The sequence below is a fragment of the Oryctolagus cuniculus genome, chromosome 7 (assembly GCF_051225735.1).
Source record: "Oryctolagus cuniculus isolate XC-2025 breed Fujian yellow rabbit chromosome 7, ASM5122573v1, whole genome shotgun sequence".
NCBI lineage: Eukaryota > Metazoa > Chordata > Mammalia > Lagomorpha > Leporidae > Oryctolagus > Oryctolagus cuniculus.
The window spans coordinates 108,176,792-108,198,747 of record NC_142873.1 but is presented as its reverse complement, the minus strand read 5'-3'; the positions used below and the strand labels follow the sequence as shown (position 1 = coordinate 108,198,747).

The window sequence follows — 21,956 nt, the reverse complement described above, 5'->3', positions numbered from 1 at the left end:
TGCACTAAACATCTGTTATTTGTAGTCCTGATAATGCCAGGTAGAATATAATGAAATGATGAGATTCAAACTGGGGAATGTGTCTATACTTCTGGGAGTAAAGACTCCAAGGAATCAGAGCAACCAAGGAAACAATTTATTAGTTGTCTGAAGTTTGAAACTGCGAATGCTAGTTTAAGAGAATATTTTGAGAAATGGGGCACTCATATGCTGCGTGGTGATGAGAACCCCACCCTTAACAAAATGTTCCGGGGCCTTTGGTTTTGTGGATTACTTTTCTATTTCAGAGATGAGTGCAGCGATGTGTAACTGACCACAGAAGACAGTAGGTCCAAAGAGAGCTGTTTCTAGAAAGGATTCCCTAAAGTCTGGTGCTCATAGAACAGTGAAGAAAAGCCCCCCAGGGTTTTAAGAAGATACGGAATATAATTTGAGAGGTTACTTTGAAAATATTGCAAGAGCTGGGGCTGGCACTGTGGCTCACTTGGTTAATCCTCCACCTGCAGCGCCGGCATCCCATATGGGCCCCAGGTTCTAGTCCCGGGTCCCGGTTGCTCCTCTTCCAGTCCAGCTCTCTGCTGTGGCCCGGGACAGGAAGAGGAGCAACCGGGACAGAATCCGTAGCCCCGACCGGGACTGGAACCCGGTATGCTGGCGCCACAGGTGGAGGATTAGCCTAGTGAGCCGCGGCGCCAGCCTTGCATTTATAACTTTTGATGATCATGATACAAAGTTGTATTTATGAAATGCATGAATTTGCATACCTTAAATAAAAGATTTCTGGGGGAAAAATCTCTGTATCTGTGTTTCAAATAAATAAAAAAAGTTAAAAGATTAATTTTAAAAAATATTAACTATGTTAGCCTTCTCTCTCTTTAGAGGGTTTGGTAGTTTTTAAAACTATAGTTTTTTTTTTTTTTTTATTTTTTTGACAGGCAGAGTGGATAGTGTGAGAGAGAGAGACAGAGAGAAAGGTCTTCCTTTTGCTGTTGGTTCACCCTCCAATGGCCGCCATGGCTGGCGCGCTACGGCCGGTGCACCGCGCTGTTCCAAAGGCAGGAGCCAGGTGCTTCTCCTGGTCTCCCATGGGGTGCAGGGCCCAAGCACTTGGGCCATCCTCCACTGCACTCCCGGGCCACAGCAGAGAGCTGGCCTGGAAGAGGGACAACTGGGACAGAATCCGGCGCCCCGACCGGGACTAGAACCCGGTGTGCCGGCGCCTCTAGGTGGAGGATTAGCCTATTGAGCTGCGGAGCTGGTCAAAACTATAGTTTTATTAAGAATGATTATTTTAAGTAACCTAAAAAGGATCCTAGAGCAATATTTCTTTTTTTAATAGAAAACTTTTTTTTAATAAATATAAATTTCAAAAGTACAACTTTTGGATTATAGCGGTTCTTCCCCCATAACCACCTGCAAACCATCCCATCTCCTACTCCCTCTCCCATCCCATTCTAAATTAAGATTCATTTTTAATTATCCTAAAGCAATACTTCTATAAAAGCGTGAAAAAGCAACAGGGAGACATCAAGAAATGGAAGATGGTTTAAAATCAATTAACTTTCCATATGTCTTTCAACCATAAACATCTCAAAATATAAGCTTTCTTCCTTAAATATCTATTTCAGCATCCTAACAGAAGCAATGTAACTCTTTCAAGAATATATATTCATATGGCTTAATTTTTGAAAAGTTTTTACTCACTTGTGGTCATGATTTTAGGAGGGCAAGAGGGTATTCCATGATCTACTGCCCACCTGTAGGCTCTTTCTGCAACTAAAAAGCTAACAGAAAAATCATCCTTTAAAAAATTTATGGTAGCCGGCGCCGCGGCTCACTAGGCTAATCATCCGCCTAGCGGCGACGGCACACCTGGTTCTAGTCCCAGTTGGGGCGCCGGATTCTGTCCCCGTTGCCCCTCTTCCAGGCCAGCTCTCTGCTGTGGCCAGGGAGTGCAGTGGAGGATGGCCCAGGTGCTTGGGCCCTGCACCCCATGGGAGATCAGGAAAAGCACCCGGCTCCTGGCTCCTGCCACCGGATCTGCGCGGTGCACCGGCCGCAGCGCGCCAGCCGCGGCGGCCATTGGAGGGTGAACCAACGGCAAAGGAAGACCTTTCTCTCTGTCTCTCTCTCTCACTGTCCACTCTGCCTGTCAAAAAAATAAAAAAAAAAAATAAATTTATGGTGTCATCTTCTACATATTCAATTAATAATATTGTAAAAAAAGGAAAAAGATTATTTCTTAATAAGAGGTGCAGTCTGATGATCTTTTTTTTTTTTAAAGATTTGCTTACAGTCTCTTTTTTTTAAAGATTTTTTTTTTTTAAATTGACTTATTTGAGAGGTAGAGTTACAGAGAGATGGGAAACACAGAGAGAAAGGTCTTCCATTTGCTGGTTCACTCCCTAAATGTCCACAATGGCTGGAGCTGGGAGCCAGGAGCTTCTTCCAGGTCTCCCATGAGGGTGCAGGGGCCCAAGCACTTGGGCCATCTTCTACTGCTTTCCCAGGCCATAAGCTCACCCCAGTCTGGTGGATATTAAAAACATCCTGAAGGTGGATATGGTGACCTTTTATGGTTCATGGAAGAAACTTTGGAGGTGATAGAAACTTCAGCAAAAGAACAAGTTATGGTGGTAGCAGTAGTGGCAGTACAGATAGTTACCAAGGACATGATGGTGACAGCCAGGGTGGATGTGGCTCTGGTTACAGGAGTAGAGGAGGTGGTAAATCAAGATGTGGAAACCAGGCTGGAGGATATGGTAGCAGTGTTGGAAGATATGGTGGCAACAACGAAGGAGACAAAGTTGGCAGTGTTACAAGGGGTCTTCAAAAAAGTTCATGGAAAACACATACTATGAAAAAAGTATGCATGGATTTCAAAACATTTTCTCACCAAAATAAATTTACTTATCAATTCAATTTCCCACCATGTTTTTGAAGTACCTTTATAGTTATGGTGGTGCTGGGAAGTATAATGATTGTGGTAATTAGAGTGGGTAACAGTGACCAATGTTTAGAACCATGAATGGGGTCAGTTTTGGTGGAAGAAGTTCAGGAAATCCCGACGGTGTGGTAATGGATCTGGTGGAATAGGTTGTGCATGTGGTACTAGAAGCTTCTACAAACTCAAGAGGAAGGGACTAGGGTTAGTATTATGAGATAAAGTGAGGATTGTCAGTAAAGCTGCAAATCACTTTGAGAGACTTGTCCCAACCACATTAGAGGAACCGCAAACAGCCCACCACCAAAGGACAAGGGATCATTCATAGCCAGAGAAGTTACTACAGCTTCAAACAGGATATTCTGGACCATCACAGCCATGGTTTACAAAAGGCAGAGCCATGAATAACACAATCTATTAAATGTTCACTCCTCAGTTCTCTTATTTATAAGGGATTTTTCTTTTGATGGCATCAGGTGCCTTGCCCTGCAAACTGTGGTAGTACTGATACCAGGAATGAAAATAAAGGAGAGGTATCTTTCATCCACTGGTTCACTCCCCAAATGCGTGCAACAAACCAGTGCCAGACAAGGCCAAAGACAGGAGCCTGGAACTCCATTCAGGTCTCTCGAATGGGTGGCAGGAGCCCAATTACTGGGCCATTATATACTGCCTGCCAGGATGCATTAGTAAGCACCTGGATCATACGCAGAAGGGCATTCTGATGAGGGAAGTGGGCATCCCAAGCAACTGTTTAATCTGTTGCACCACAATGTTCACCCCAGAAATTTTGAATTTTCAAAAATGATGTTACCATGCTTTGAAAATATCAATATTGATAATTCTCTGGGATCACAGTGATTACTTAAACTAGTGATAAAGATTTCTAGATAGCAGCAAGTAAAAAGGGCAAGAGGTATACATTACACAAAATTCTTTGAGTGTATGAGCAAAGCCATTTAAAGGCCAGTGCTAAGGAGAGAAGATCACGGGCTTTGGAGTGAGGACACTTAGAGGCTGTTTCCAAGCCATGTGTTCCTTGGGCAAGTAACTTTGCCTTGTAGCTCAATTTTGTCTTCTGTCTGTGCTATCATTAAAACTAATTCAGAAATAGCACACACTTCATAGGGAGGATTAAGTCAGATAATACACATGAAAAATCCAGAAACATGGTAGAAACTCCATAAATATTATCACATCCTTCTTACAACAAAGTTGCAAGAAGTTATTGATTCATCTGTTCAATAGTTACTTTTAGCATCCACGTGTCCTTTGCTATTTCGGGATCTGGGAACACTGAATGAAAAAGGCAAACAAGGCCCCAGGAGGTACATAAGAGTGAGTACTTGGATCTGGGTTGCTTATCTTGAACGCTGTCCCTACTAGCTGTACAGTCATTGACAATCCACTGAATGTTTCTTCGTAAAACGGGGATAATCATAGTATTTGGAAAGGGTTTGTGTGTTGGAATGCAAAGGACCGAACACTGCCTGGCACGTGGTAAGCACTCAGTAAATGGCTGAGAATATTTATATGCACTTTACAGGTAACAGAACTGAAGTTCAGTGAGGTTAGGTAAACTTCCTAAGTCAAACAGGTAGCAGGGGAGGTAAGACTTTGTCCTCTGGCCCATCTGACCCCAAGGCCTACACCATGTGTTTCTGCCAAGCTGAGCAGGCTATTTCACGGCAGTTTTTCTAGGCCATTTCCCATTACCAAATTCTCTTGGTGAAAGATGGAGTGTTTTTTTTTTTTTTTAATTTTCAATGGAAGAATTAGAGAAATCCAAGAATACAACTTATAAGGCCCCAGGGCTCTTCATTATCTCAGATTTGTACACTGCCTAGTCTAGTTTCTGTCCTTTTGGGCCAAGCAACATCTCTCAAACCATCAAACAGGTCATCTGGAAGGAACTTAAAATCAGTCTTTGCAAATACACAGTGCATGGAGGTGGCCTCTGCCTTGCAGTCAATGTCATATACACTGGTCTTTCATTTGTTTTTCGTGTTGAGACTGTTCCATGTTCCAGGGCAGACAGGATGGTCTATGCCTCTTCACAGGCACTGGAGTCTTACAGGAAACAAGAAAGCCTAGCACAGTATTAGGATGGTGACAGTATGGAAAACCAGCAGTAAGGGTCCTGGAAAGGAGTGGTGAACTTAGTCCTCCGGCCAGGCAGGCCTGCAGAGGGAGCGTGGGAAAGGTGGGCCTTGAGGGTTGAGCAGGTCAGTAGTCAGAGAGGGAAGCAGCGCTGGGCAGAAGGGGCTGGGACACCTGGTGGAGGAAGGAATTCCATGGTGCGGTGGGGGAGGGGACCTCTCCTTGTTCTCGCTGATGTCTTCCAGGTGGTGCCTGGCTAATCCTCAGCAGTGCTTGTTGGCTGATGGCGAGGTAGAACCTATCTTTTCCCTCAGAGATTTTGACTGTGTTGGTTTGGAATAGGATTTGGGAACTGATGTATTTTAAAAGCTCTACAGATGATACTAATGTCCTTCCAGGTTTGGGACCACTGGACTCAATAAATGACTCAACAAGTACAGATGAGAATGTTTGTATCTGTGGTTTCCTGTAGGTCAGAAGCCTTATTCCTTTTTATATATAGATAGATAGATATAGATTTATTTATTTACTTGAGAGTCAGAGTTACACACAGAGAGAGAAGGAGGGAGAGAGAGAGAGAGAGAGAGAGAGAGAGAGAGAGAGGTCTTCTATCCAATGTTTTATTTCCCACTTGGCCGCAACAACTGGAACTGTGCCGATCCGAAGCCAGGGGCCAGGAGCTTCTTCCAGACTAGGAAGAAGCTCCTGGTTCCTGGCTTTGGATCAGCACAGCTCTGGCCACTGCAGCCATCTGGGGAGTGAACCAGCAGAAGGAAGACCTTTCTCTCTGTCTCTACCTCTAACTGTCTGTAACTCTACTGTCGCTCCCCCTCTTCGTGGAGGAACGACACAGGACCCTGCGCTGTTCTTTTGTCTGCTCGGCCCTCCCCGGGTTTGCTGCTGGTTCTTCCCGGGTTGGCTACTGTCCCTTCCACCTCCGTGGAAGGGCGGTTCCCCCTACCACCTTCCCCACTTCCGCGGGGGAGCGGCACACCGCCGGCCAGCTCTCTCAGGGGCTGCACAGGTGTTCCTTCAGATAGATGTTCCCCCTAGATGTTCCTGGTGCATGTTGTCTCTCTCCTCCTCAAACAATAGAAAGTTAAGTGGCAACTTAGGGGCTGGGAAAGATAAAACCAAAAAAAGTTCTCTACCATGTTTATTCTTCCACATTCTGTACAGCTATGTCCACAGAGCCAGCTTATTTTCTTCTCTACCATGCCTAATTCAGCTGTATATAAAATTTAACCTGGCCGACACTGTGGCTCAGTAGGCTAATCCTCCACCTGCGGCGCCAGCACCTGGGGTTTGGGGTTCTAGTTCTGGTTGGGGCGCTGGATTCTGTCCTGGTTGCTCCTCTTCCAGTCCAGCTCTCTGCTGTGGCCCGGGAAGGCAGTGGAGGATGGCCCAAGTGCCTGGGCCCGGCACCCGCATGGGAGACCAGGAGAAAGCACCTGGCTCCTGGCTTGGGATCGGCGCAGCACCAGCTATAGGGGCCATCTGGGGAGTGAACCAATGGAAGGAAAACCTTTCTGTCTCTATCTCTAACTCTGCCTGTCAAAAAAAAAAAAAAAAATTTAACTGATGGGACCAAAGCTGTGGCGTGGTGGGTAAAGCCGCCACCTGCAGTGCCGGCATCCCATATGGGCTCTGGTTTGAGTCCTGGCTGCTCCACTTCCAATCCAGCTCTCTGCTATGGCCTGGGAAAGCAATATAAGATGGCCCAAGTCTTTGGGCCCCTGCACTCACGTGGGAGACCCATAAGAAGTTCCTGGCTCCTGGCTTCAGGTAGGTGCAGCTCCGGCTGTTGTGGCCAACCTGGGAGTGAATCAGTGGATGGAAGACCTCTCTCTCTCTCTCTCTCTCTCTCTGCCTCTCTGTGTAACTCTTTCAAATAAATAAATAAATCTTTTTTTTAAAGTGTAATAGGTAAGAAGATCCAGGTTGATTACACCCTAGGGTAGGGGGCCTGGTCTGTTGGATGTACTTGTTGCTGAACTGGTTGCCTCATTCAGGGCCAGCCAATCTTGTGGGGAGCAACCCGGACTAGACTAAGTTACTGGAATTAAGACTTATTCTATGCATCTGCTCTCCCACAATATGGCGCTGAGAAGGGAAACAGCTTCTACACAGCTGCCTCCAGTTCAACCAATAAACTGTAGGACCTGCTCCTGATTGGAGGAGAGCAGCGTACTCGGCTTGTGGGTAGCAGAGTTGGGATTGGTGGAAGAGGACTATAAAGGAGGAGAGAGACAACATGCACCAGGAACATCTAGGGGGAACATCTATCTGAAGGAACACCTGTGCAGCCCCTGAGAGAGCTGGCCGGCGGTGTGCCGCTCCCCCGCGGAAGTGGGGAAGGTGGCAGGGGGAACCGCCCTTCCACGGAGGTGGAAGGGACGGCAGCCAACCCGGGAAGAACCAGCAGCAAACCCGGGGAGGGCCGAGCAGACAAAAGAACAGCGCAGGGTCCTGTGTCGTTCCTCCACGAAGAGGGGGAGCGACATAATGGTGCCGTGACTCGGATATGAAGCTAGGCAGGGTTTAGTGTTGCTCCTCCACGAAGAGGGGGAGCGACAAATCTGTGAGCCACTGAGCAGCACCATACACATGCTGGTAAGCTCTGGTGCTGGTGGTGAACAGAAATGGGGAGGCAAGGGAGGTTTTCCCTGTGCTGGCAGTGGTTACCTGTGACCTGCTTAGCAACTGTAGCCTGCAATTAACATGAGAGTGCAAGAGGAGCTTGGTCTAGCTTTCAGCTGCTGCATGGGGTGTGCCCCTTCCACATCAAAGTGCCTGGGTTTGAGTCCCAGCTCTGTCCCTAACTCCAGCTTCCTGCTAATGCACACCCTGAAAGGAAGCAGACTCCAGGACCCTGCCACTCCTGTGGGCGACCCGAATTGAATGCTGAGCTCCTGGCTTTGGCCTGGCCTCGCTCCAGCTGTTGCAGACATTTGAAGGGTGAACCAAGAGGTGGAAGATCTATCTCTGTCTCTCTTTCAAACAAACAAAAATTTAAAATTTAATTTGTAAGTATTTAAAAATTTTTTTCTTAATAAACTTTTGGGAAAAAATTAGCCTGGGCCAGGGATAGAACATACTAGAAACTGCATTATTTAGCCTATCATTGTGTGAAGAGTCTTCAAAAAAATTAATGGGAAATGTGTATTATTTTAGAAAAAAGCATGGATTTCATTTTTTGCATCAAAATAAATTTCTCTCTGAATTCCATTTTTCCATGAGTTTTTTGAAATCCTGTGGTATCAGGAGACAGAGAGCAGTGGAGACCCCGTCACAGAGTCAGGACAGCTACCAGGCAGTAGAAGGGAAACAAATGAGAGAGACTTTCCTGTAGAAAGCCCAGTGGTGGTGGGAGTGGTTTGTCAGTCCCCAGGGCTGCAGTGAGCAGGAGGGACTGTGCTGAGTCCAGGGTCTTGATTCAACTGGGTCCAAGTGAGGGCAGGAAGTTAGTAGAGTGGCTCCTTGCCCTAGTTTCCTCCTTGTTTAGCCGGAAGTCATTAGTTGCTCTTGTGGGTACCAAACTCATAGAGCTGTAGTGAGGACCCAGTGGCATAAATCAAATGCTTTTCATAGACGTTTGCAGTACAGAGACGATCCAAGAGGTGTGATGGCACGGATGATTTTAAGGGAGTTTCTGGACCTCCATTTCCATAGGTGATCATGCTGGAAAGGATTCATGTGAAGAAATGGCTAGTGTTGAGGGGTGGGGCCAGTTTCCTTCCTCAGCTCTCTTGTCCCCATCTTACTCTGACACCTAGAACTGAGAGTGGCGAAAGCCTTGAGGTCTCCGAAGAGATCATTCAGAAGCCTGGTGTAGGTGGAGCCTCTTCGGATCCCCGCAATATGCCCCCTGCATGAGGCTTGAATTGTTTCTTGCCTTACATTAACCATGTGAAGGACACAGGTGGCATCCCGTTCTGTCCCCATCAGGATGTTCTGAATTCACCTACACTATAGAGTAGGGGAGGGACATGATGACAACTTTTATTTAACGACCTCAAACTTTTCATTCCCTGCCAATTGCCAAAGACGCCATCACTTCTGATAGTCTTGTGATAGCTGAAAAAAGTGGGGGAGGGAGTTGGTAAAATATATCAGAGAGAATCATGACACTATATTTCATTTAGGAACACATTCTCAGCAAGTCTCTCTCCCTCTCTGAATGCAGAAATGAGGCGGTTGTCATGGGGATGTGTCTTAACACATTTATTTGAAAAGAAAAATGTAGTCAGATCTCTTCTGACAGGAAGAAAGTTTGATTTGGTCTGTTGGTTTGACAGTGAAGGCTGACTTAGCCAGTTAGGTGTAAGGTGGGCATTTTCCATAAATCAAATAGGCTAAAAATACAGCTCCAAGGTTTTGAATAAAATATATTTGAATCCCATGACTTGAGAAAAATGCTTTGTCAAGACTCTTATTACCGAAAGTGTTTTGAAATTAATAATAGTTTTATTTCTTTATGATTCTTAACTTATCAGGTTAATCAAAATGCCTCCAGATAAAAAAGTAGTAGATTACAATAATTTAATAATCACTTAATAGCTTTTGAAAAAGTCTTTTAAAAAATGATTTATTAAGAGAGGTGGCAGGGTGGAGGGCTCAAATCTGCTGGCTCACTCCAAATGCCTGCAGCAGCCAACACTGGGCTGGGGCTGAGGCCAGGAGCCAGGAACGCAGTCCAGGTCACCAACATGGGAGTCAGGAATCCAATCACTTAAGCCATCACTGTTGGCTTCCAAGGTTTATATTAGCAGGAAGTTGGTGTCAGGAGCCAGACCAGGTATTGAATCCAGGAATTCTGCTATGCGATTTGTGCATCTTAACTGCCAGGTTAAATACTCAACCCCAAAGATCCTTTTTGCTAAATGTCCCCACGCTCCTGGCTTCGGATGGGTATATCTCTGGCCATTGCAGCCATCTGGGAATGAACCACTCTGCCTTTCAAGTAGATGAAAAAAATAATGCAATAAAAAGATAAGTTTACTGGGTGAAAAATTTAAATAATACATATTCCCCATAAACTTTATGTGAAAGATTTATTTATTTATTTGAGAGGCAGATTAGAAAGAGAGGGAGAGATCTTCTATTCGTTGGTTCACCCCTAAATGGATGCAATGGCTGGGGCTGGACCAGGCTGAAGTCAGAAGTCTGCAACTCAGTCAGAGTCTCTCTCCCATTGGGGCCATCTTCTGCAGCTTTCCCAGGCACGTTGGCAGAGAGCTAGATCAGACAGGGAGTAGCTGGAACCCAAACCAGTTGCAGGTGGCAGCTTAACCTGCTGTGCCATAATACTGGCCCCTTCCAAGAACTTTTTGAAGATCCCTTGTATCTATGAAAATGGAAAATAGAATAGAATTAATGTTGAACACCATCTCAGTCAAGCAGTAATAATTTTTTAAAAGTTATTTTTTTAAATTAAAAAAAATTTTAAAGTTTTTTAAAAGTTAAAAATAATTTTAAAAGTTATAATTTATCTTAGAAGAGACATATTTATAATAAAATATTAATTTTAGGTAACTTATCAAAGCTAGTAATACCTTGATCATTGTGATCAATAGTATACTACTCATAATTGCAATGATAAAAGTTCTAGAGAATTATGTTTTTTAAAAAGAGCTTAATGTCACAAGAAATTAGCAAAATTAATTTCCATTTCTATACATATTTTTGTTGCTGAGTCTATGAAAATGATAAAGAAGGTTCTCCAAGATTAAAAAATGTATTACAACAGAACAAAAATGAGAGGAGGGGTAGGTGTTGTGGTGCAGTGTGTTAAGCCACCGCCTGCATCCTTTATCAGAGTGCTGGTTCCAGGCCTTGCTACACTGCTTCCAATCCTGCTCATGCATCCTGGAGGCAACAGATGAGGGCTCAAGTATATGGGTCCCTGCCATTCTTGTGGGGATCCATATGGAGTTCTGGGGTCCTGACTTTAGCCTGGCATAGCCCGGGCTCTTGTGGGCATTTTGGGGAATAAACCTATAGGTAAAAGATCTCTCCGTCTCTGTTGCTTTTTCAAATAGATGAAAATAAGCATTTTTTTTTAACTGAGAGGAAGTGCGGTAGAGGTGTTAGTTCAAGGTGAAAAAGGATTGGATGTAAAATTTCAGCTGTCGGGACTGGAGTTGTAGCACAGCAGGTTAAGCAGCCTACAATTCTGGCATCTGATACAACACTGGTTCAAGTCCCGGCTGCTCCATTTCCAATCCCTCTCCTGCTGATGTGCCTGGGAAAGCAGTAGAAGATGACCCAAGTGCTTGGGCCCCTGCTACCCATGTGGGAGACCCAGAGGAAGCTCTTATCTTCTGGCTTTGGCCTGACCCAGCCCCAGCTGTTGTGGCTGGGTAAACTAGCAGATGGAAGATGTCTCTCTGTCTCTTCCTCTCTCTCTGTAACTCTGTCTTTCAAGTAAATAAATAAATCTTTAAAAAAAAAAATCTAGAAGAACTAGTTCATGTAATTTTCCAGAGGATGACAATGGCTATGAATTTGCCATGGCATTTAGATTTCATTATGCTCAATATGTGATTTCATTACAGACCTCCCTATCCCTGGGTCTGCATCGCCTGTTCAACAAACTGCAAATTAAAAAGATTTAGGGAAAAAAATGGGTCTGTATCAAACATGAATAGATTCTTTTTGGTCATTATTCCTTAAACAATACAGTACATAGCAATTACATTGTATCGGGTATTGTAAATAATCTAGAAATGAAGAAAAGTATATTGGAGGATGTATGTTGTTTATCTACAAATATATATAAGGAAATTAAGCATCCACAGATTTTAATGTCTGTGCGTGATTGGGGTACATACATTTAGAAGAGTGAAGCAAGTTTTATTTTAAAATGCCAGTATTTATAGTGTGGCTGGAAATTATACCCCTTGCAACATTTTATACTTATCATGTACAATTTCAACAGTTAATGTCAAAATGTGTCAGGGTTACACATTTCAGAATTATTTTAGGAGGTACTGGGACACAAATGTTCAAAGGCTCCTGATACAATTGATGTACAAAGCATTTCTTGTCCTCACCTGTACCACCCACTCCTGTGTTTTCTGGCTCGGTAAGGGAGGTCATTTCCCCTTAGTCACAAAAGCCAGAAACCTGAGCATCAGCCTCACTTGTCTCTCATCCTTTCCACCTAACCAATTTGTGCTATTTCTTAGATGAAACTCACATCCTTTTCTTCTCTTCCACCTCCACTGCCACTGTCTCATTTCATGGCTTCTTGTTAACATCTTCGTTTGCCTGACATCAAACTCAATCCCTTCTACTGCGCCGTCTGCAAGGAGGACAAATTTATCTTTCTGAAATTCCAAATCAACCATATCACTGTTGCACTTGTATAACCAGCCCATTCTTTTATTCCTTAAAATAACTTCTGGGCAGTTAGGACTGCACAGAAACCCTTCTGTGAACTGGCTCCTGCCATCGCTCCAGCTAGTTCTAACCTTCCTGTCTTGTGTCCTTGATGTTCTTCCTCTTGCCTCATCCCCTTGGGATGTGGTCAGTTTCTCTGGCAAGGCTTCCGTGTCTCCCCCAGGCAGACTTAAATGTTTTCCCTCTTTCTTTTATTCCTTCTCTTATGCATTTGTCCAGTGTCTCCCACATGCCTGGCACCCTGCTAGTAGAGCAGAGCTGTTGGCTTCTCACCCAACCTCCTTGGCCCTGCAGACAATTCCTGTGCATATGCATGGTTTCCTGTGTCTTCCTGCTTGAAGGACGTCTCAAGAGCAACCTCTTACCAGCTGGTGGACAAATACCCCAAGACAATTCTGAGGTGTTTTATATTGGACATTTATATTGGTCGTGTGATCCCTGGGGTCACACAGAGGGGACCCACTAGTTCAGTGTGCTGCATTGCTCTCCTTTCTCTCTTGCCTCCTTTTTCTCTCCGTACTGTGCTTTTCAGGAACACCTTTCAAAGACGTGACTTGCACCCAGTTCCTTTTCTCTGAATCTGGCATTGTTGGGTTGAGAAAGGTAGACTCCTAGGATCCAATGGTGAGCTTACATACACACCTTCATGCTATTTCATCATATTTCATGAAAATGGTAATGTGGCTACACAAGGACAGAGGTTTTTATTTATCTTATCCACTGATGTGCCACTAACAGCTAAAGCAGTGCTTCAAATGTAGTGTTGAGGGAATAGGAGCAGTAGTCAATATTGGATGCTTAGTATGCTCCTGATATGCAGTTTTTTTTTTTGACAGGCAGAGTGGATAGTGAGAGAGAGAGACAGAGAAAAAGGTCTTCCTTTGCCGTTGGTTCACCCTCCAATGGCCGCCGCGGCCGGCGCACCGCGCTGATCCGATGGCAGGAGCCAGGTACTTCTCCTGGTCTCCCATGGGGTGCAGGGCCCAAGCACTTGGGCCATCCTCCACTGCACTCCCTGGCCACAGCAGAGAGCTGGCCTGGAAGAGGGGCAACCGGGACAGAATCCGGCGCCCCAACCGGGACTAGAACCCGGTGTGCCGGCGCCTCTAGGTGGAGGATTAGCCTAGTGAGCCGCGGCGCCGGCCCCTGATATGCAATTTTTTAATAAATAATTTAGTCCTTAGGAAACCTTTTGAAATAGATGGTAATAGGAAGAAATGAAGGTGGACCAATGGGTCTAAATTACTAAGCTTGTGGGGCCGGCACTGTAGCATAGTGCGTAAAGCCGCTGCCTGCAGCACCAGCATCCCATGCATGCCCAGGTTCGAGTCCTGGCTGCTCCACTTCTGATCCAGCTCCCTGCTAATGTGCCTGGGAAAACAATAGAAGATGGCTCAAGTTCTTGGATTCCTGCACCCATGTGGGAGGCCTGGAAGAAGCTCCTGGCTCCTGACTTCAGGCTACCCCAGCTCTGATCACTGTGGCCATTTGTGGAGCAAACCTGCAGATGGATGGAAGATCTCTTTCTCTCTCTCTCTCTTTCTCTCTCTCTCTCTCTCTGCCTTTCAAGTAAAATAAATAAATTTTAAAAAAAACAAAACAAACAAACAAACAAAAAACAATGACCGAGCTTGTAAATGGTGGATCCAGCTCTCTGGTTGAGGCCTCTGTGCCATTAGAACTTGTTTCTCAAACATTTTTTTGCTTTTGTTTTATTTTCTGTTGTCATGTGTCTGTCTCCTCTGTTAAACTTTTAGTTTGTTAATGGCAAAGATCCTATTCATCTGTATCTCCAACACCTGGCATGGAACCTGAACTATAGTCAGACTCAGTAATGTTTGTTGAATGAATAAAGTGACAAGTGGTTGATTTAAAGGAAGACACGGTTGTCTGGAGCTGAATGAAGAAAAACCTTGAATACAGTCCCACTGAATGATCTTGAAGCCAGGGGATTCTCAGGATTCTCTCAGGTAAAACTCCCCTGAGGTGTTTGACCCTATAACCCAAATGACTCAGACTCATTTGCCTAGTGATTGGAGCTTCCTGCCTTGTTGAATTCGCCACTCCAAAACTTAATAGGCCTGTTTCTTTCATCTAAATGTGTCCCTGCAGAGGTGTTTAAATGACTTTTTAATCTGAATTCCTTATTTCTGGTAGATGGCAAATCAGTGAAAGCAAGGACACTTTTGACTGCCACTGTATCCACGAGGCTGACTCAGTCCTAGTACAATAGGTGATTAATGAACATTGTCGATGACCAAGGCAGAACCAGAGAATGAGATTTGTCAGGTGTCCAGTGAGTACTCATGGGTGGCTATAAAAAAATGCTTTCAGCATTTTAGGTAACCACATGTTAGTGTCCAAAAACAAAATTACAATAATTGAAAAAAATTTTTAAAAGATTTATTTATTTATTTATTTATTTAAAGGCAGAGTTACTGAAAGGGGGGGTAGGAGAAACAGAGAGAAATAGATCTTCCATCCACTGGTTCAACCCTAATGTCTGTAACAGTGGGGGTTGGGCAAGACTGAAGCCAGGAGCCAGGAACTTCATCTGGGTCTCCCACTTGGGTGGCAGGAGTCCAAGTGTTAGGTAGGAAGTCAGATATGAGCTTATGTGTGTGTAACAGGCCTAAAGAGAAAACTATGTCCAGCATATGCATCTACATCTCAAAGTCATCCTGATAATGTTTCAGGGGCAGCCCAGTATTTGCATCCTGCCCTGCCCCCTTCTACCTGATAACCTGCCAGGTGGGGTCCCCACCCCTTCTGCCTGACAAATCTTCCACAATCTCCCAGGCGCAGCCCAGTATCTGCATTTCAAACACCCTGCTCTGGATCCCAATTCTCTAGGGGTCCTGCTCACCCTTCCTCCTGTCTGATAACATTTGCATCCATAGAGTCCTTTGTTTCAGGAGGAGGGAAAATTCAGGGAGGAGCTTCTTAACATTTGCATATATAAAGTCCTTTGTTTCAGACCTTCAAGAGAAAACTCAGATAGAAGTTTTTCTATTTACATCCAAAAAGCCCTTTGTTCCAAGAGGAGCAGAGGTGGGGAAGCAAGACCCATCTCCTTAAAAACCCCAGGCCTCAACCAGACTGCCTGCTCAGCCCTCTGCCTCTCTGCTGAGCCGTCCGCCTGCCTGGCCAGGTGTACTCTCTCCACTCAACCATGTAACCTCGCTCCCCAACCCCAGTCTGAGTGAGTGGGCACTCTCTCTCAGGTTCTGTCTGGAGAGGTGCTCATCCGTTCTTACAGATGTCCCTTCCCTAATAAACTTTGCTACTTTTACTTTCCACTACTCTGTCTCACGCCTGAATTCTTTCTTGCACGAAGACAAGAACCCTGCATTTTCTCCGGTAACACAAGTACTTGGACTATCCTCCTCTGCCTTCTCAGGCACTTAGCAGGGAGCTGGATTGGAAGTACAGCAGCCAGGACTCAAACTGTGCTCCTACATGGGATGCTGGTGTCACAGGCAAGGTCTTAACCTGCTGGGCCCCTAAGGATCTTATTTTTTTTAAAGATTTATTTATTTATTATTTATCTGAAAGTCAGAGTTACATACAGAGAGAAAGAGAGGCAGAGAGGTCTTCCATCCGCTGGTTCACTCCCCAATTGGCTGCAATGGCCAGAGCTGCACCGATCCGGAGCCAGGAGCCAGGAGCCTCCTCTGAGTCTCCCATGTGGGTGCAGGGGCCCAAGGACTTGGGCCATCTTCCACTGCTTTCCCAGGCCATAGCAGAGAGCTGGATTGGAAGTGGAGCAGCCGGAACTAGAACCAGCACCCATATGGGGCTCTAACCTGCTGCACCACAGTGCCAGCCCTGGTTTGTTTTCTATTCATGAAATGGGCAACATTTTATTCCATAAAATGGGATGAGTGTTCTGATGTGAAGAAAAAAGGAGGTTGGTTTAATAGACAGAAATAGGCTGAATAAAGTAAAAGCAAAAGAAGCATAAAAGCAGATTTGTCACGTAAAAGTCACCTTTCTTCTAAGGTGGGAACAGCGTGACAGGAACAAGAAAATAACTGATAAATGTTAAATATTAAATTTCTTAACCTTGACTGAAGCAGAGGGAGGTTATGATCATATAAATTACTAGTCTGTGTAGGAAACTTGTCCGTTACCTCTCTAATCCTATTTTCTCAGAAAGTCAGAGAAACAGCCTGGATTCAACTTGGTGCAACTTTAATGTCATTGATTCCATTTTGATTTTCAGCCTGGTCCGTTGGGGCTTCATGCAGGAACTTTGTTCAAAACAATGGCCTCTTGCAACTTTTTTTTTTCTTTTAAACTTAGATTTTAATTATGTACATAAATAGCAACATGAGAACAAGACGTTCTAAGGTCCGTACAGTATCTTTAGGTAAAGGGGATTTGGATTAGTCTGCTTGTAGTATGGCATCCCCAAGATAAAAGAGTCCTAGGATAGCTTTTCCTGAAGAAGAAAGTCAGTTTACTACATTCAGTATTGACTCTTCTGCACTTGTCTGTAGAAATACTGATTTCCCATGGTGTTTTTTTTTTTTTTTTTTAACCTACAACTCATTAAAATGAGCAGAGCATGAAGTTTTCTACTTATTTCCAGGTGAATTCTTCGCATTTCCTGGCTTTTGAAAGTTCTCCTTCCACAAATCTTCTACAACGATATATCCTCGTAAACCCCAGTCATACAATTTCTCCCCACTGACCTGGGCAAATGCCATGGTTTGTTGTGGGTAATAGATAGAGGCAGCTAATCCCATGAAACCAGGAGGATACACCAGCTTCTTTATTTTTGAACCTAATCCCCATTGAGCCAAACTCTGCATCTTGGGCTTAGTTTGAGAGTACATTTCCTGACACCAACTTGTATACGGCTCGCAATGATGTCGAAGCTGTGAGATGCTTTCTTCCAGTTGGGTCTTTGGCTCCTCCACATACTTGGACTGACCCTCAGGAACCGAGTAGAGTGAAAGCTCATCAACCTTCATGGAGCTTTTGTGAGGCGAGTCCTTTTTTGGTGCTGCACAGACTCTGAAAGTGAGCAGGCTCAGGCTGGCTGGGCCCATGGACCTCTGAATTACCTTGAACATGTTGCTGGCAGCGGCGGTTCCGGCAGGGTCACCCCGGCCTCGGCCCCGCCTACCACCGGCCTCGTGCAACTTTTACTGAATATTAGTATGAGTTGTTACAGGTCAGCCAAAAAGCAACTTTAATTTTAGATTCTATCAATATTAGAGCAAAAAGAATCTTACTGCTTCAGCTCTGAAGCACAAAAATTGTAACTTGTTCTGTAAAGTAAAAATTACAGGAAGTCATTGTTTTGGATTGAGCTCCTACACTGGGTCTCAATAGGCCAGGCAAAAAATCAAAATGGAATCACTCATGCTGAAGTTCAGTAACAGAGCTGGTGTTGTGGAGCTGCAGGTTAAGCCACTGCCTGTAATGCTGGCATCCCATGTGAACGCCCATAGGAGCTACTCGGCTTCTGATCCAGCTCCTTGCTAATGCACTTGGGAAAGCAGCAGCTGATAGCCTAAGTGCTTGGGCCCCTGCCACCAACATGTGAAACCCTGATGGAGTTTCAGGTTCCAGGCTGTTGCAGCCATTTGAAGAGTGAAAGAGGATCTTTCATTTCATTTCATCTTTTTCTCCCTCTCTGTAACTCTTCCTTTCAAATAAGCAAATAAATTTTTAAAAATAAAAAAATAAAGTTCCATTTCACCAAGCAAAAACTAAATTGATCTCTCAGAAATCTGGATTGGAGACAAAACAGGCTAACTTTCCAAACAGACCAGTTTCAACTGTCATGATAATGAAGTTCCCTCTGCTTTAATTCTTACACAAAAGAAGTAACTTTATGTTAACAAATCAGTTAATTTCCCCATTATTCTGTCTTGCTTGCCCTACCTTACAGAGAAAGTAACTAGGAAATGAGCCATCTGCTTATTTATTTGTTTATTTGGTTAGCCCATTGAATTTTATTATGGAAATATTTCATAACATATAGATTTACTGGTCTGGTGCTGTGGCTTAGTAGGTTAAGCCTCCACCTGTGACGCTGACACTCCTTATGGGCACCGGTTCGTGTCCTGGGTGTTCTACTTCCGATCCAGCTCTCTGCTAATGGCCCGGGAAAGCAGTGGAAGATGGCCTGTTAGGTAGGAAGTCAGATATGAGCTTATATGTGTGTAACAATGTCCAGCATATGCATCTACATCTCAAAGTCATCCTGATAATGTTTCAGGGGCAGCCCAGTATTCGCATCCTGCCCTGCCCCCTTCTACCTGATAACCTGCCAGGTGGGGTCCCCACCCCTTCTGCCTGACAAATCTTCCACAATCTCCCAGGCGCAGCCCAGTATCTGCATTTCAAACACCCTGCTCTGGATCCCAATTCTCTAGGGGTCCTGCTCACCCTTCCTCCTGTCTGATAACATTTGCATCCATAGAGTCCTTTGTTTCAGGAGGAGGGAAAATTCAGGGAGGAGCTTCTTAACATTTGCATCCATAAAGTCCTTTGTTTCAGACCTTCAAGAAAAAACTCAGATAGAAGTTCTTCTATTTACATCCAAAAAGCCCTTTGTTCCAAGAGGAGCAGAGGTGGGGAAGCAAGACACCACCCCACCCCACCCCCCCCCACCCCCCCCCCCACCCCCGCGCGCCGGCCTCAACCGGACTGCCTGCTCAGCCCTCTGCCTCTCTGCTGAGCCGTCCGCCTGCCTGGCCAGGTGTACTCTCTCCACTCAACCTTGTAACCTCGCTCCCCAACCCCAGTCTGAGCGAGTGGGCACTCTCTCTCAGGTCCTGTCTGCAGAGGTGCCCATCTGTTCTTACAGATGTCCCTTCCCTAATAAACCTTGCTATTTTACTTTCCACTACTCTGTCTCACGCCTGAATTCTTTCTTGCACGAAGACAAGAACCCTGCATTTCTCCAGTAACAGGCCCACATGATTTTCAACAGATGCATAGTATATCCAATATACCTGTAGTTTATTCATGTAGCTCCCCTGCCAGACATTTGTTAAATTCTTTAGCCAGTGTAACATTGCTTTACATCTCTTGTAAACTGATATATTTATAAAACACATTCCTATGGCCCAAGTGCTTGGGCTCCTGCACCCGCGTCAAAGACCAGGAATGAAGCACCTGGCTCCTGGCTTCGGATCGGCGTAGCTCCGGCCATTTGAGGGGTGAACCAATGGAAGGAAGACCTTTCTCTCTGTCTCTCTCACTGTCTAACTCTACCTATCAAAATAAAATAAAAGAATACATTCCTAGAATAACTGCTGTATCAGAAGGCAAATATGTTTACCACTGACATATTACCAAGTTTCTCAGAAGATGTTTTACCAAGTTTACCTCTATCAACTTTTGTGCTGTAAGGACCTTTCTGTACAACTTGATATTTTCTCAACTCTAAATTAGTACTTCTAATTCTGAACATACATTAGGCTTTGGGCAATTGGTTGGAGAATTAATGCCTAATAATTAAAGAAAGACTTAGATAATACTGATTGCAATAAACACTAACAAAGTCTAGTTTACATAGGCAAGCATTTGAAAGCCTAGTAGGTAAAATTTTGCCCCTCTCTCTCTCTTTTTTTTTTTAAATATTTATTTATTTAAAAGTCAGAGTTACACAGAGAGAGAAGGAGAGGCAGAGAGAGAGAGAGGTCTTCCATCCACTGCTTCACTCCCCAATTGGCTGCAACGGGTGGAGCTGCACCTATCCGAAGTTAAGAGCCAGGAGTTTCTTTGGATCTCCGACATGGGTGCAGGGATCCAAACACTTGGGCCATCTTCTACTGCTTTCTCAGGCCACAGCAGGGAGCTGGATTTGAGGTGGAGCAGCCAGGACTTGAACCAGTGCCCATATGGGATGCTAGCCCTGCAGGAGTCAGCTTTATCTCCTATGCCACAGCGCTGGCCCATTAATAAAACATTTGGGTTTTCTTTCAGGTCTTCCTAATTTTTTTTTTTTTCATTTCTCTTTTCAGTTTCCTTGCTTTGTTTCTCTGAGCCATTGATACAAGCTCCTCTGGGATACTCTGATTTGCTCTTCCCAGAATATTAATCAGTTCAGCGGCAGTCCTCCAATCATTTCTAGTGATGAGGGTAACTGCCACCCATCTCTTCCTGTTCTTCCAGTGTGCGCTACTCTGTATATATTCTTAAATGTTCCATGGAAAATCATAATTATAGACATGCCTAATATCATGGACATTCAATCCACATTAAATCAGTAGCAATTAATATTCTCACTTTGCCTGTTTTAAAGTTCTTTCATGCTTTCTCCTGATCACTTTGTTCTCTGTTGCAATGCAGATTCTACTGGTAAGTGTAGGAGGACTAGGTCACTTGATGAATGATAGGTCATAGCTCCTCCACTGACAAAGACTGTGACTTTGCCTTTAGGTGACCTATTTTCTAGGTACTTTTGTAGAGGCATTCATTTCTCTTCTTCCATGGTGATGATTATATTTTTGCTTTCTTGTACTTACAACAACTTGGTCCAAGTTTCTAACATGCACAGTCATTGGCTCTTTCAAGTCTGTGCAAGCTGTTGGACACCAGATGGCCAGGTTGGGCTTGTCATAATTATCTGCCTACTGGGGCACATGTCTAATAAAATCTTCAGTATCTGGGGTTCAAATCCCAGGTTCAACATCTTGTCTGCTGATGGGGCTGGTGCTGTGGCATAGCAGGTAAAGCCACTACCTGTGGTGCCAGTGTCTCATGTGGGCATCAGTCTGAGTCCCAGCCGCTCCAAGTCTGATCCAGCTCTCTGCTATGGCCTGGGAAAGCAGTACTATATGGCCCAAGCCCTTGTGTCCCTGCACCCACAGGGGAAACCAGGAAGAAGTTCTTGGCTCCTGGCTTTGGATTGGTGCAGCTCAGGCCATTGTGACCATTTTGGGAGTGAACTAGCAGATGGAAGATTTTTCTCTCTCTGCCTCTGCCTTTCTGTACCTTTACCTTTCAAATAAATAAATAAATCTTTAAAAAAAATCTTGTCTGCTTCGTAAAACCAAGTGGATCATGCTCTTGAGTTTGAGGAAGTTATTCATTTGTAGATCATTTAGTCTTTTTTTTTTTTAATAAAGAGAGACAGAGAGAGAGTTATAGACAGTGAGAGAGGTCTTCCTTCCATTGGTTCACTCCCCTAATGGCTGCTACCTGGCCAGGAGCCAGGTGCTTCCTCCCAGTCTCCCAGGCGGGTGCAGGCACCCAAGCACTTGGGTCATCCTCCACTGCCTTCCCTGGCCACAGCAGAGAGCTGGACTGTAATAGGAGCAACTGGGACTAGTACCCAGTGCCCCAACTGGGACTAGAACCCAGGGTGCTGGCACTGCAGGCGGAAGATTAGCCAAGTGAGCCATGGCGCGGCCTGTAGATCATTTAGTCTTTTTGGAGTTGCAGTAATGATGTCTATGCTATTTATTTATTTATTTGTTTGTTTGTTCATTTAAGATTTACTTCTTTATTTGAAAGGCAGAGTTACAGAGGCAGAAAGCGA

At 44.6% G+C, this 21,956-nt stretch overlaps 1 protein-coding gene and 2 pseudogenes across 6 annotated transcripts in view; 1 reads left to right on the top strand and 2 right to left on the bottom strand.

Moving 5' to 3' along the window:
- Positions 1–21,956, top strand: part of AK4 (adenylate kinase 4) — a 151,679-nt gene that overhangs the window by 42,306 nt on the left and 87,417 nt on the right. The window contains exons 1-3 of one of the 5 annotated variants that reach the window (XM_089300495.1): positions 7,634–7,657; positions 7,873–8,070; positions 14,206–14,418. The exons of 3 other annotated variants lie outside the window; for them this stretch is intronic. The gene's annotated coding sequence lies outside the window, so the exon portion shown is untranslated. Of the gene's footprint in view, positions 1–7,633; positions 7,658–7,872; positions 8,071–14,205; positions 14,419–21,956 lie in introns of those variants that run through there. One more of the 5 variants, XM_089300496.1, reaches the window with a different exon arrangement.
- On the bottom strand, positions 16,985–17,617 carry LOC149125677 (MICOS complex subunit MIC26 pseudogene; annotated as a pseudogene). The gene has a single exon (XR_016210969.1). The product of XR_016210969.1 is annotated as an MICOS complex subunit MIC26 pseudogene (transcript).
- On the bottom strand, positions 20,270–21,241 carry LOC103350274 (putative ATP-dependent RNA helicase DDX43 pseudogene; annotated as a pseudogene).